We start from the raw sequence: 14,919 nt of genomic DNA, 5'->3' as shown, positions 1-14,919 counted from the left end.
AATTATTTATTCCATTCCTTAACATCTTAGAATTGGAAGGGATTTTAAGTCCTTCTGTCCAAGCGACCATTCTGTGTTAGATCCCTTCTACAGCAGCTGACAGCCAACTTGCCTCCTCTGGAGGCAGGCTCTTTCATTGCTGGACAGGTCTAATTGTTGGAAGATTTTTTTTCCCCCCTCATACTGAGATGAAAGCCAACTCCTTGAAACTGTCATCCATGAACTGTCATCCACTTATCCAACTTCAGTCTTTTGTTGTCACATAAATTAAATCCACTAGCTCTTCAGATAATTGAAAATAGTTGCTAGGCACCACTTCTCTGACTTAAGTTGTCTTTTTTTTCCCCCCAAGAAAAATAGCCCTTGTTCCCCCAGCCATTCTTCCCATGATATCTTTTCTAGGTTCTTTTGCAGCCTGATTTCACTATGGCCCTTTTAATCTGCAGTGGCCATCCCCCCTGACAGCTAGCTAAATGTGGCAGGATCATTGCTGCTAAGTTACCGGAAAGCTGGGTTCACCTCTTAGTGGATGTTGAGCCAGTAGACCCAACCAAGCCAAAGTACGGCAGAATGAAGGACTTATTACTTGCAGCAAGTACTTTGTGATCTTTCTCAAAGCAGCATACCCAATCAGCAAAATCAGGGAAGTTTAAGCTAAGGCTACATGCATATTCATGAAGGGGCTTGAGCCAGGAGAGTTCAGCCTAGAATTGGGGCAAAGGTCAACAATCTAAGTCTTGGTTGATTGAAGTCTGGAGGGCAGCATCCTTATCCTATCTTCCACCTGGGTTGGGGTCCTAGTTTCTACAGAACTCAAAGATATATTATTATGTATATCCTTTGAGGAGTAACTAGGACTCTTGCTTTATCACTGAACTGATGTTTGACTGCCTTTTCTCTATTCCAGCATTCCTTTGTTCCCTTAAGATCATTATTATTGAGACCTGTTCAAGGGCAGGCATCCTGATCAGGGTTAAATCACAAAATGTCTTGGGCCAAAATGAGTTCTCTCATGCCAGGAAAGCCATTCCTGGTTCTCTTTCTCCAGGGACCGCCTACCCTATCTGCTTACAGTTATAGTGGATCTACTTCTATATTCTACTTCCTAAATGAATACATTATTTGGGAGTATTTCTGAACATGTCCTGCAATTCAGTGTAGCTCATGTAGCCTCATAAAACTGACAGTATTTGAAGATTAGTGTGAAATCCTAAGTTCAGACACCAGCTACTCCAGACTATTCAGCTCTGTAGTGCTGTCCTTGAGTGAGGGTTCAGAGATCTTGCTTTCTTGGTTCCCTCTGAGAATTAGGGACAAATTAGAAAGATTCCAGGAGAAATTCCGGATGGAATTAATCAGCCTAAATATTGCAGGACACAGATCAGCAGTGAACAACTCATGACCGAATTTACCCAGATTGTCATTAATTATAGCTTATTTGGACTGTTTCCCACATATTATTTTATGAAACCCAGGATTGTAGCGACTTAGGTTACCAAAGAAGAGATGAGGCCAAATCAATTGAAAAATCTGAGCTTGGAGCAAAGTGTTATTGCAGGGTCAAGCAAGGAGACCGGTGGCTTGTGCTCCAAACCCCATGAATTCCCTGATGGCTTTTGTGGAAGAGTTTCTATAAACAAAATTTGGGGTGAGGGCTACAGGATGTGTGACTTTTCTTCTGATTTATTGGTGGTGAGGTGACAGAGTGGTGCTCCCAAATTACCAACCCCCACCTGGGTGGAGTCTTAGTTCCTGCAGAAGAACTCAAAGATTCTGTTATGTAGTCCCTTGAGGAGGAATCAGGATGCTGCTTTAATCACTGTACTATAGTTTCTTGTTTGTTCCTCCTTTGTTTCTGCATCCCTTATTTCCCTGATTGGTAGCTGTTTGAATCTGTCCTTTGGATCTCTGGGAGGGTTTAGGAAGGAGGCTGAAGCCTTTATCCTTTAAATAAGAAATGGAGGTGACTTCATTGGGCTTCCCTGTGGCTCAGCAGGTAAAGAATCTGCCTTCTATGCAGGAGACCTGGGTTCAATCCCTGGGTTGATAAGATCCCCTGGAAAAGGGAAAGGCTACCCACTCCAATATGCTGGCCTGGAGAATTCCATGGACTGTACAGTTCAAGGGGTTGGAAAGAATTGGACATGACTCAGCGACTTTCACTTTCATTTTTCACTTTCACTGGTGGTTTAGTGGCTAAGACTCTGAGCTCCTAATGCAGGGTGCCCAGGTTTGATCCTGGTAAAGGAACTAGATCCCACATGCTGCAACTAAAGATCCCACAGGATGCAATGAAGATCAAATATTCTGTGTGCTGCAACTAACCAAATAAATAAAAGAAATAGGGGACCCAGAAAGACTTTGTGTCCATTGGGACCCCACAGTATCCTGATCAGTTTCACCCATGCCAGATACGTTAGTGACGCAAAGCTCTGAGAGTTGCCTTTAATAAGAGTTTGTGCTATGACCCACATAGCTGGGTTTGGAGTCTGACTTGGCCACCCTAGCTGTAGGAATTTGGGCAAAGCATCAATGGCTAACCTTTTTGTGTTTATTCATTTATAAATGAGAGTCATGATAGAGCTGCCTCATCAAGTTTCCCTGTGTGAAATAAGTTAATATGTTTTGGCAGGGCTGAGGCTAGGTTTAAAAAGAGCGAGCAAGGCACCCTCCTTAAGTAAAAAATTTAAAGGGCTGCCAAAAAAAATCAGTCATCAAGATAAAGAGTTTAATGGAGTAAAATAAGGCACATGTCAACATTTGAAAAGTTATTGTTTTAAAGATTTATTTTTATTTATTAATGGCTGGTGCTGGGTCTTCATTGTTGCATGTGGGCTTTCTTTAGTTGCATCGAGCAGGGGGCTACTCTCCAGTTGTGGTGCTCAGGCTTATTGCGGTGGCATCTCTTGTTGTGGAGCATGGGCTCTAGGGCTCATGGCCTTTGGTAGTTTTGGCACGTGGGCTCAGTCGTCGTGGCTCCCGGGCTCTGGAACACAGACTCAGTAGTTGTGTTGGTTGGGCCCAGTTGCTCCTTGTCATGTGGGATCCTCCTGGATCAGGGATTGAACCTGTGACCCCCCGTATTGGCAGGCAAATTCTTCACCATTGAGCTACCAGGGAAGTGCCAAAATACCAACATTTTAAATAGAGACCAAATCTGAAAGGACTGAGATTGGGGTGAAGTGAGTGACAGTGAGTTGTACAAGTGCAGGATTGGATCCTGTCTTTATTTAAAAATTTCGTAATTTTTCATCATGAATTTTTTTGCCTTGAGAAATGAAATATTTCCTGCCGTATCAGTAAACAAAGGATGTCATAGTCATCAGCAATTGCAGACACCACGGATGGTGAGCTGGTGAGCCCTGGGGAACTCAGGAAGAAAAAAATACCTGCCATCTAGCAGCCATCAGACTGTAGCCGCTCCCTATGTTGAGCCCTGAAGAAACTCAGGATGTGATGACACAGGATACAGACCCCAGATAGATTCCTTCATATCAAAGGAGTGATTTCAGTGAGCTAGGACTTTTGTATTTTTCTATACATAGAAAAATGCAAAATTCCTTAACTTGGGATATCTGGTTTTCTTTAACCAACAATAATCTTTTGATATTCAAACTACCTGCCCTTTGTTGTAAAACTCTACCTGGCTCCTCTCCTCACCTCCTTAGTGGTTCTCCAGGGTTACTTGAGATGCTGTCTCCTAGGCTTGAAATACTAAAAATTCTCTTAAATTTTAAGTTGTGAATATCTTTTAAATCCATAGCCTTAATTTTGGTATTTTAAAACATTGAATAATATTTTAAAATATTATTTATCTTGGTTACTAGAGCTTGTTTTTTTAATATCCTCTCCAATTTTTGGCCCAAATTGAGTGCCTCACTAATCTCACCCCGGTTGCAGACAGATGTGTTGTGTGTTGTTTGTAGTTATCACGGGGATGTTAGTCTTGGTGAGGAAATGTGTTCTAAAAGCCTCATGTAAGGATTTCTTTCCCCAGCATAGATGTTTCTGTTAGGTTATCTCAGAGTGCCAGTCCAAATCTCATCAAGGTCAACTTTAGGTTTTGAAATGTCGTGTTTCAAATACTGCTAAAGTTCACAGCCAGAGAATTAAAAATGCATGCACTGAGCTTATGTCTAGAGGAATCTAGCCAAACCAAATAGCACTGCAACATTGCTTCTCCTTGATGGTGGGGACTGTGAAAGATGGACACAGATGGTGGCTGAGCCGGAGCTGGAACTACTGTTAGTTGGCGAGGGATATTCTAAGTGACAGAAACCAGACCCCACTGGGGATTAGGAAGTGGTGTTTCTAGAAGTTAAATTATGATTGTAGAATCTTTCTTTAGTTCTGGTTCTTCTCCAGTTTACCTTTAGTTATACAGACCTGATTATAAGCATGTCTTGGAAATCTTTTTCATAGTTAGTGACCAGTGAAAGGCAAAAAACAAACAAAAAGCTACAGAATCAGATGTTTTAAAACTTTCTTCTTGAAAGTCCAGTTGTCACACTTGCAAGGCCAACTGTTAGGGCACACTCTGATGCAGTGATCTTTCCCTCTTTCCTTTATTCCTTTCTACTACAGATTCATCCAGTGTTGCTTTCTGAACAAAGTAAGAGACATAGTCCTTCCTAAAAGGTGGTCCAGTGGTTAAGAATCTGCCTGCCTATGTAGGGGACATGGGTTTGATCCCTGGTCTGGGAAGATTCCACATGCCTCAACTGCTGTGCCCGAGTGCCCTTGAGCCCGTGCTCTGCAACAAGAGAAGCCAACGAAGTGGTGCCATCTGCTGCAACTAGAGAAAGCCCGTGCACAGCAATGAAGACCTTGTGTACCTCCCCCTCAAAAAAAAAGTCGCAGAAACTGGATGTTGTTGATGCGTTGCATAAAATATGTAAAGCTAAATAAACTAGTAATCACCGTCGCAGTTGTCATTGGCTTCCATTAGGTTTACATTTACCTGCAGGTTTTATCATTTTGTTTTTAGTTTCCAAAGAGGTGGAATCCAATTGTTTACTTGTAGTAGAATGAATTAAAAACATAACTTCATTTTGTTGACTGCTACCAGACAATGCTGCCTTGCCATGGCAAGGTGGATCTACTGCATGAATTTGATCATTTGTAGAGACTCCAGGTGTTTTTTGGCTTAGTGTTAAAAAAAGAAAAAAGGAATGGGAAATTCTTGTCTTGAGTGTATGTCACCTTCTTTGTACCATTTTTAGAGAACAGCTGTGGCAGCTGCTTAACTATACATGTCTGCTTTGTTTTCCTTCTTTCATTTGGCAGGTGGAAAAAGTGTGAAAGTTTAAAATTGAGTGTAAAATTGTATATCTGGCGGAGCATTCAAATTTCATGTATATGCATATCTAGCAGAAAAAGATGTAGAGACTTGAGTGTAGAATAAGTGTAGAGGTTGAAATCACTAGTATACTAATGGCACTTTGATTTATAAGGCGATATATATCCTCAGATATCCAGGAACTCTTCTTGAAATAGAGGCAACTGTGAGAATAATTATCTTAGCCTGAAAGCCATCCCTTGGTTTAATGGGCAAAGTTTAATGTTTCCCATTGGGTAATTTATCAGCTCGTCTTCAAATTAGTTAGTGAGGTTAAGACTTCTAGAGTCAGAGAATGAAATCCAATGCTTTCTTCTCCTGATTACTTCTGCTTCTGGGCAAGTTCGGACTGAGTTCTAAACAGATTTTCAAATTGCAAATCCTGGTGGGTAGCATTGAGTCATTGTGATATGTGACCTGGGAGAGTGACTATTCTCAGGAATAGACACGCTGTCACAGTCAGGGTGATGGGTGACACTGGAGAACAGTCTGTGGCTCTTGACCAGTACTCCAGGATTATCTGTTGAATTTGGAAGACTCAGGTTCCCATTCTGTGTGCTTGATAGCTCAGTTGGTAAAGAATCCACCTGCAATGCATGAGACCCCGGTTTGATCCCTGGGTTGGGAAAATCTGCTGGGTTCGATTCCTGGGTTGGGAAGATCCCCTGGAGAAGGGAAAGGCTACCCACTCCAGTATTCTGGCCTAGAGAATTCTATGGACTGTACAGTTCATGGGGTCACAAAGAGTCAGACACGACTGAGCGACTTTCACTTTTAGATTCCCATCACCTGCTCAGTGGGTACACAGCACTTCACTCCACCATCTACAGTTCTGACCACTCTCCAATCGCTCTTTCTTTAAGATTAAACTTAGTTTTTTTTTTTTTTTTTTTAAATTTATCTGGCTGCTGCAAGTGTTAGTTGCAGCAGGGACCTTCTGTGTTCTTTGTAGCATGCAGGATCTTTAGTTGCAGCATGTGAACCCTTATTTGGAACATACGGGATCTAGTTCCCTGACCAGGGATTGAACCCAGGTCCCCTGAATTGGTAGCATGATGTCTTAGCCACTGGACCTCCAGCGAAGTCCCAATATTTCATTCTTTTTAATGGCTTGGTAATATTCTCTCTCTGTATATGTGTGTGTGTGTCTGTGTGTGTATCACTCATTTTCTTTACTCATTCATCTACTGATGGATGTTTAGGTTGTTTCCATACCGTGGCTATTGAACTGCAGTGAACATTGTTGTTGTTGTCTGGTTGCTGAGTCATCTCCTACTTTTTTTGCAACCCCATGGACTATAGCCTGACAGGCTTCTCTGTCCATGGCATTTTTCAAGCAAGAATACTGGGAGTGGGTTGCTATTTCCTTCTCCAGGGGATCTTCTCAACCCAGGGATCAAACCCGCGTATCTTGTGTCTCCCACATTGGCAGGCAGATTCTTTACCACCAAGCCAACTGGGAAGTCCCACAGTGTATGCAAGGCTACATAAATCTTTTCAAGTTGGTGTTTTCATTTTCTTTGGATAAATACCCTGAGTGGAATTGCTGGATCATATGGTAATTCTTTTTATTTTTATTTTTGGCTGCACTGAGTCTTCATTGCTGAGCACTGGCTTTCTTTAGTTGGGAAAGCAGGGGCTACTTTATAGTTGCCGTGTGGGGGCTTCTCCTTGTGCTGGCTTCTCATGTTGTGGAGCATGGAATTAGCTGCTCTGTGGCATGTAGAATCTTCCCAGACCAGGTTTCGAACCTGTGTTCCCTGCATTAGCAGATGGATTCTCTACCATTGGACTACCCAAAGAAGTCCCAGGTGATTCTATTTTTGATTTTTTTGCAGAACCTCTGTACTGTTTTTTATATGGTTGCCCTCCGGTATTATTATTGTTGTCCTTGCTGGTGTTAAAGGATGACGGCACGTTGGCCTTCGCAGTGGACCATATATCCCATGGGGAGGCCTAGAGGAAAAGTGTTTCCCTCCTGCTCTTTTCCTTTGTTTGCAGGGCTGCCTGCTGCCAGCCCTGGGAGACTGGTGAACGTGCACATCTTCGGCGTTCTTGGAGTAGTTCTCCATCCGAGTATTGCCAGAAAGCTATGGCAGAGGGAGGGAGACAAGGGAGAGAGAGAGGACCCTTCCCCCCACCCCCACCGTGGGCAGCAGTAGCAATCCATCCTGTTTGAGCAGATGGCTCTGGAGGAAACAGCAGCTTCCCTTATGCAGATCTGCAGCCAAAATCCTGCACAGAGAGGCAGCTGACAAGATGCCTGGCACAGCCAGATCCATACCCAGGCCTTCTGCAATGGGAAGGAATTCCTTTTATCTTGCTTTAAAAGTGAAAATCCCCTCTGTCCTCTGCATGGGTCTAGTAGTTGGGTTTGGTCAGGTCACAAGGGAGGCAGAGAAAATCTAGAGAGCTTGTGATCGTAAAGTATGATCCTGCCCCTTGGGGCTGGAAGTGCCTGTATCGTGGGTGCCAAAGCAAACTTGTGGCACTTGAGCTTGAGGAGATGGCTGAACACTCTGGGTCTAAAACTCAGCCTTGATTTTGGCAAACCTTACGGATTACTTGCCTTTTCCCATTTGTTCCCTTGCCCAGATTCTGTTGCCTTCATCCCAGTCTGCTTTTTCTCCTGCTGCTTATGTAAGGCAGCATGTGGTCCTTCACCAGATGTTCATGGTGCGTCTATAAATGCATGTGTTCCTATTCTGGGCCAAGAAAATATTCCAAAATTTTTTTGGCTTAATGAAATTTATAGTATCTTTTTCCTTTCATGATTTATTTAAAAGTCTTAAAATGAAGTCACTGTGCAATTTTATTCTTTGAATCAGTATGTGGGGGGGGGTCACGTAATTGATCTGCTAATGGGATGAGAAAGCTTAAGGATATTCTTTGTGCTTAGACATTCAATCACCTTCTTTCTCAGTAATGTGAGCCCCTCCCCTACCCAAAGTCGTGGCTTTTGTCCATGCATATTTTTATCTTGGCTATTATAGAAAACACACCCACTGCCAACACATTTCTGGACCTAGGGTACAAAATTAGACTAAGTGAATGTAAATATCCAGTCTGGCTAGAGAGGTAAAAAGCAAAGAGGCCAAACAAAGCATTGCCCTTATTCCCAGGCACATGGGTCAGGCCTGAGTTCTGGTCCAGACCCCGCTTGTCATGTCTAGAATGGATATAGTGGTCAGCACCTTAGTGGTGCGTGAAGGCAGGGAGACGCTCCTTGGTCTCACCTGTGCTTACTTCAGAGGTAGAGTCTAGGTGGGTGAAAGGATCCTGCTGTGGTTTCAGACTTGCTAAGCAGCCTGAAAGCCCAAGTCCAAAGCCAGGTATATTAGTACCTATACCTGCACTCATCTCACATGCTAGCCAAGTAATGCTCAAAATTCCCTAAGCCAGGCTTTAACAGTACGTGAACCCAGAACTACCAGATATTCAAACTGGATTTAGAAAAGGCAGAGGAACCAGAGATCAAATTGACAACTTCCGCTGGATCATAGAAAAGCAAGAGAGTTCCAGAAAAAACATCTAATTCTGCTTCATTGACTATGCTAAAGCCTTTGACTGTGTGGATCACAGCAAACTGGAAAATTCTTAAAAGAGATGGGAATACCAGACCACCTTACCTGTCTCCTGAGAAATCTGTATGCAGGTCAAGAAACAATAGTTACAACCTGACATGGAACAATGGACTGCTTCCAAATTGGGAAAGGAGTATTAAAGGCTGTATATTGTCACCTTGTTTGTTGAACTTATATGCAGAGTACATCATGCGAAATGCCAGGCTATGCTGGGCTTCGTGAAGCACAAGCTGAAATCAAGATTGCTGGGAGAAATATCAATAACCTCAGATATGCAGATGACACCACCTTTATGGCAGAAAGCCATATGCTTTTCTGCTTTTATGGCAGAAAGCGAAGAGGAACTAAAGACCCTCTTGATGAAAGTGAAAGAGGAGAGTGAAAAAGCAGGCTTAAAACTCAACATTCAAAAAACGAAGATCATGGCATCCAGTCCCATCACTTCATGGCAAATAAATGGGGAAATAATTTAAACAGTGGCAGACTTTATTTTTTTGGGCTCCAAAATCACTGCAGATGGTGACCGCAGCCATGAAATTAAAAGACACTTGCTCCTTGAAACAAAAGCTATAACCAACCTAGACAACATATTAAAAAGCAGAGACATTACTTTGCTGACAGAGGTCCATCTAGTTAAAGCTATGTGGATGTGAGAGTTGGACCATAGAGAAAGAGAGCTGAGTGCCAAAGAATTGATGGTTTTGAACTGTGGTGTTGGAGAAGACTCTTGAGAGTCCCTTGGACTGCAAGGAGATCAATCCAGTCAGTCCTAAAGGAAATCAACTCTGAACATTCACTGGAAGGACTGATTGAAGCCCCAATACTTTGGCTACCTGATGTGAAGAATTGACTCATTGGAAAAGACCCTGATGCTGGGAAAGATTGAAGGCTGGAGGAGAAGGGGACAATAGAGGATGAGATGGTTGGATGGCACCACCGACTCAATGGACATGAGTTTGAGCAAGCTCCAGGAGTTGGTGATGGACAGAAGCCTGGCGTGCTGTAGTCCTTGGGGTCGCAAAGAGTTGGACACGACTGAGCGAATGAACTGAACAGAGGTATAGGAAATTGAAATTCTGCCTCTGAGATTACAGAGGAAGAAGAGTTCACCTCCCTCACTCAAATGAGGAAACTTGAGGCTGCAATCAGTGAAGGACATTGATGTGTTCAGGCCATGGGCAGTGACTTGGGGGCAAACTTAAAAGAGTCAAGACTCCAGATTCCCACTCTTGTAGTAATTCATTGTATCATGTTGACTCTTTGCTTCGTTAGGAAGGCAGTTCTATGTTTTTAAAAGGATATTGTTACTTGATTAAAAATATAGATATTAGTAATAAATCAACTGAATGATCTCATTTAAATGTGGAATCTCAGAAACAAACAAAACAAAAAAACCTTGAGCTCATAGATACAGAGAACAGATTGGTGATTGCCAGAGGTGGGGGTTTAGCCTGTCAAAAAGTCCAAACTAAAGTATAAGAGCCCTTGGGATGCACATATAGTGTGGGTTATAGTTAATAATATTTTATTACATATTTGAAATTTGCCAAGAGAATATATCTTTTTTCCCCCCCCTCAAAAGTAATTCATTTGTTTATTGGATTTCTGTTTTATCTTCTTTTTTTATGGTCATGTTTTCCAGCATGTGGGATTTAGCTACCCAAGCAGGGATTGAACCCGTGCCCCCTGCATTGAGAGCACAGAGTCTTAACCACTGGACCACCAGGGAGGTCCCTGGTTTTCTACTTTGAATATAGAAATATTTATGTATGTACACACTAATGAGAATAGATCTTAAATGTTCTCTTCATAAGAAAAAAGTTTGTGGCTATGAATGTTGACGGATGTTAACTGGCTTTATTGTGGTGATCATTTTTCAATATATACAAATATCAAGTCATTATGTTGTAGATCAGAAACTAATGTTATGTGAATTAGAACTCAATAGAAAAAAAGAAATCACACTATAAATTCTTTCATTTTAACCTCAGAATTAGTGGTAAAGAGAAACATTTGTACTTTACATTTGGGTTCAAATCTAAAAAGAAAAAATAATTTTTTTTGCTATTAACCTCCTTTTAACCTTGGGAATAGTGATTGATCATATAGATCACAAGTAGTTTTCAAATATTTATTCATAGCCAGGACATGGAAGCAACCTAGATGCCCATCAGCAGATGAATGGATAAGGAAGCTGTGGTACATATACATCATGGAATATTACTCAGCCATTAAAAAGAATTCATTTGAATCAGTTCTAATGAGATGGATGAAACGAGCCCATTATACAGAGTGAAGTAAGCCAGAAAGATAAAGAACATTACAGCATACTAACACATATATATGGGATTTAGAAAGATGGTAATGATAACCCTATATGCAAAACAGAAAAAGAGACACAGAAGTACAGAACAGACTTTTGAACTCTGTGGGAGAAGGTGAGGGTGGGATGTTTCGAAAGAACAGCATGTATATTATCTATGGTGAAACAGATCACCAGCCCAGGTGGGATGCATGAGGCAAGTGCTCGGGCCTGGTGCACTGGGAGGACCCAGAGGGAGAGGGAGGTGGGAGGGGGGATTGGGATGGGGAATACGTGTAACTCTATGGCTGATTAATATCAATGTATGACAAAACCCACTGAAATGTTGTGAAGTAATTAGCCTCCAACTAATAAAATTAAAAAAAATATTTATTCAAATAATTTTCACCACAATTTCCTTTGGTTAAGACACCAGTAATAATAATAACCTCGTGCCATGCTAAGTTGCAGCCTGCCAGGCTTCTCTGTCCGTGAAATTCTTCAGGCAAGAATACTGAAATGGGTATTGAGCCATGTCCTCTCCAGGAGATCTTCCCAACCCAGGGATTGAACCCATGCCTCCTGCAGCTTCCACTTTGTAGGCATATTCTTACTGCTGAGTCACTGGGGAAGCCCCAGTTATGACCCCATGATGAGGTAAACATTTTATCTGGAGACTAAATGGCAGAGGAAAGGTTTTGAAGACAGGAGTGCTTTGTGTGAAGTTAGGAGAGATGTGGTCAATGATTTGATCCTAGGGGGAACTTAGTGTGATGATGTCCAAAGAAAGGAACAAAGAGTGGATAGAATCAAGTCTTTATAGTTTCAAAATGTTGCCTTGTTTTACGTTAAGTAGGTTATACATTTATCTCTGGTACTGTTCCTTTCTTTTTTTTTTTCTTGCTGTGTCGCTTGTGCGATCTTAGTTCCCTGACCAGGGATTGAACCTGAGGCCTCAGCAGTGAAAGTGTGGAGTTCTAACCACTGAACCACCAGGGAATTTCCTCTGGTCTTCTTTGGTCTTGGTTTACAATTCCTAGTATCTTGTGATTTATCAGGAAACCACTGGGTAGAACCTAATTTGTGACACATAGACACCCAGAAGAGGAGATAGCTCAGAGAGGCAGCAGGTTTTTGACAGGTGAGCCTAGTACAAGCTCTGACTTGGGGTGACTTCCAAGCAAGCACCTGCATGTTAGTTTGGAAATGATAAGTTGTTTCCTTCACACTAAACTCTTCGCTTATTCTGTTAGATAATATTTTGGAGTTGCACTCTCAGAATGTTTAAGAGGTGACTCATGCACCTCTTGTGGGTGTTGGAGGATGTCAGGTGGCTTCGGGAGGGGCAGGCATCCACTTGCAGGAACAGATCCTTTCTTGTGAAGAGCTCCAGTTTGGGATCCAAAGACAACCTGTGGTGATGCTTTCTGCACCAGCCTGAATAGACTGAAGCAATCATCATGAGACCCATTAACAAACTACACTGTGTCTGTTTATAATGGTTTGCTTATTAATCCAGTAATTTATTTTACTCAATTATTCAAGGCTTACCAAAGAATTAGAAAAAATAACATTTAAAGGAAATATTTCTGTACATAATTCTTACTGTGATTAAGAAGGTCTTTCTAAGTCTTAATTGCCTTAAATTGTTGACTTTATCAGGACTGCTGAAAAATACAATAGATATAAGATATTGTGGGTGTAGTGATAATAAAGTTCATCTAATCTGTAGGACCTTAGCAATGGAAGGATGGAGATTTTAAAGATAGGGTAGCTCTTGATCTCAAGTAGAGCGGTTCTTGCTGTTGTTAAGTCGCTAAGTTGTGTCCGACTCTGCGATCCCATGGACTGTAACCTGCCAGGCTCCTCTGCCCATGACATTTTTCCCGGTGAGAATACTGGAGTGGGTTACCATTTCCTTCTCCAAGGTATCTTCCCGACCCAAGGAGTGAACCTGTGTCTCCTGCATTGCCAGGCAGATTGTTTACTACTGAGCCACCTGGGAATCCCATAATATGTGGCCTCAAGGAGATTATAATCTGGTGTGGAGGATTTCTGAACAGCCTCCATTGAGCACGATGAATGACGTGTAGGTAGATGTGCAACCACATGTGGTTGCGCAGGCTGTGACCCTGCATAGGGAGTGGCGGGTGCTTGGCTGGGGGGTGTTGGGGGTGGGCTTGCAGTCCAGCTTGGGTTCTGTCCAGCGAGCTGTGTGCCCTGGCTTACAGCTGAGTCAGCTTTGAGAAACGGGCATCTTCCAAGGGCAATATCTTTTTTCTCATGTCTGAAGACACATCATGTACTAACTTCAGCCCAGGTGCTGGTGGAGTGCAGGAGAGAGGATTACTCCTCTGAAGGGAGTAGGAAATATATGGCTGTGAGTGGCTGGTACATGAAGTCCTTGAAAGGTGATTCTTCCAGGCAACCTCTGTCAGCCTTTCAAAGCCCAGTTCGAGGGAGGCAAGTATTCTCGGACCTGAGGTCAGATGGCGGCGACCACCTGTGGGTCCCTGTGTGTCTCAGGCACATGTCCGTCAGCACTGTCTTTCTCTCCTGGCTTGCCCTTTCCTCCCTGAGTCTGTGGACTGCTCGAGGGAAGAGGCCTTGAGGGAAAGATCTGTGTGGGAGGTCAGGGGTGAGGAATAGTTCCAGGTGGATCAGAAAGATTTTGATTGCCATCCTGAGGAGTTTCCACATCATCCTGTAGGCCAGGGAATGCATTCTTGGTGTTGGAGGAGGAAGCGACTTGTGCCAACTGTATTTTCTTTTTTTTTTGGAAAGCCTCTCAGAGTTGTATAGACATGGATCAGAGGAGAGAAGGGGCCATGTGGAGAGTTTGGAGGTGTAGGGTTGCAGGGTGCTTAAGAGCTTGGTAGGAAGCAGCTGCACAGAAATAGTTGCTGTAAGTTTTTATTTAGTTGAAGACATGTATTTCCCACAGGGCATACTATCACCATTAATGCATATATATACTGCACACACACATTCTTCCAGGTGCCGCTAGTGGTAAAGAACCTGCCTGCCTAAAGCAGGAGACATAAGAGGCATGGGTTCAATCCCTGGGTCAGGAAGATCCCCTGGAGGAGGGCATGGCAACCATCTCCAGTACTCTTGCCTGGAGAATCCCATGGACAGAGGAACTGGCAGGCTACAGTCCATAGGGTCTCAAAGAGTCAGACAAGACTGAAGTGACTTAGCGTGCATACATATATGACAGAAATGTATGGTCCTGTCCCTTTTGTTAGGGATTTGCTTCACCCTTCCAGGAGAATGGACTCTAACATCCGAAGTGCCATTATTCAAGGAAATGCTCTCAAACACCGAGAGACAGTGTAGTAAAGTGGTTAAGGAAATGGAGACTACTTGAGTGTGATTCCCGGCTCTGTTACTTATTATTAGTTGAGTTACTTTTGGAGAATTACTTACTCTTTCTGTATTTCAGTGTACTTGTTTGCGAAATGGGGAAAATACTAGCATTGACCTCATAGATATTTATGAGGATTGATGGGTTCGTATGTATAAACTGCTTCGGACAACACCTGGCATATAGGAACATATTAGAAAAGGCAGAGGAACCAAGGATCAAATTGCCAACATCCGCAGGATCGAAAAAGCAAGAGAGTTCCAGAAAAACATCTATTTCTGCTTTATTGACTGTGCCAAAGCCTTTGACTGTGTGGATCACAATAAAC

The 14,919-nt window shown here is 42.6% G+C and overlaps 1 protein-coding gene and 1 non-coding gene across 3 annotated transcripts in view; one reads left to right on the top strand and one right to left on the bottom strand.

Annotated features, from left to right (window-relative positions):
- Positions 1-14,919, top strand: part of AK4 (adenylate kinase 4) — an 83,502-nt gene that overhangs the window by 18,085 nt on the left and 50,498 nt on the right. The gene's annotated exons all lie outside the window — the stretch shown is intronic.
- TRNAE-UUC (transfer RNA glutamic acid (anticodon UUC)) lies at positions 12,151-12,223 on the bottom strand. Its single transcript has one exon. It is a non-coding gene; the product is annotated as a tRNA-Glu (tRNA).

Source organism: Muntiacus reevesi, chromosome 1, assembly GCF_963930625.1.
Source record: "Muntiacus reevesi chromosome 1, mMunRee1.1, whole genome shotgun sequence".
Classification (NCBI taxonomy): Eukaryota; Metazoa; Chordata; class Mammalia; order Artiodactyla; family Cervidae; genus Muntiacus; species Muntiacus reevesi.
Note: the sequence above shows the minus strand (reverse complement) of the source record. Positions and strands in the feature narration are given on the sequence as shown.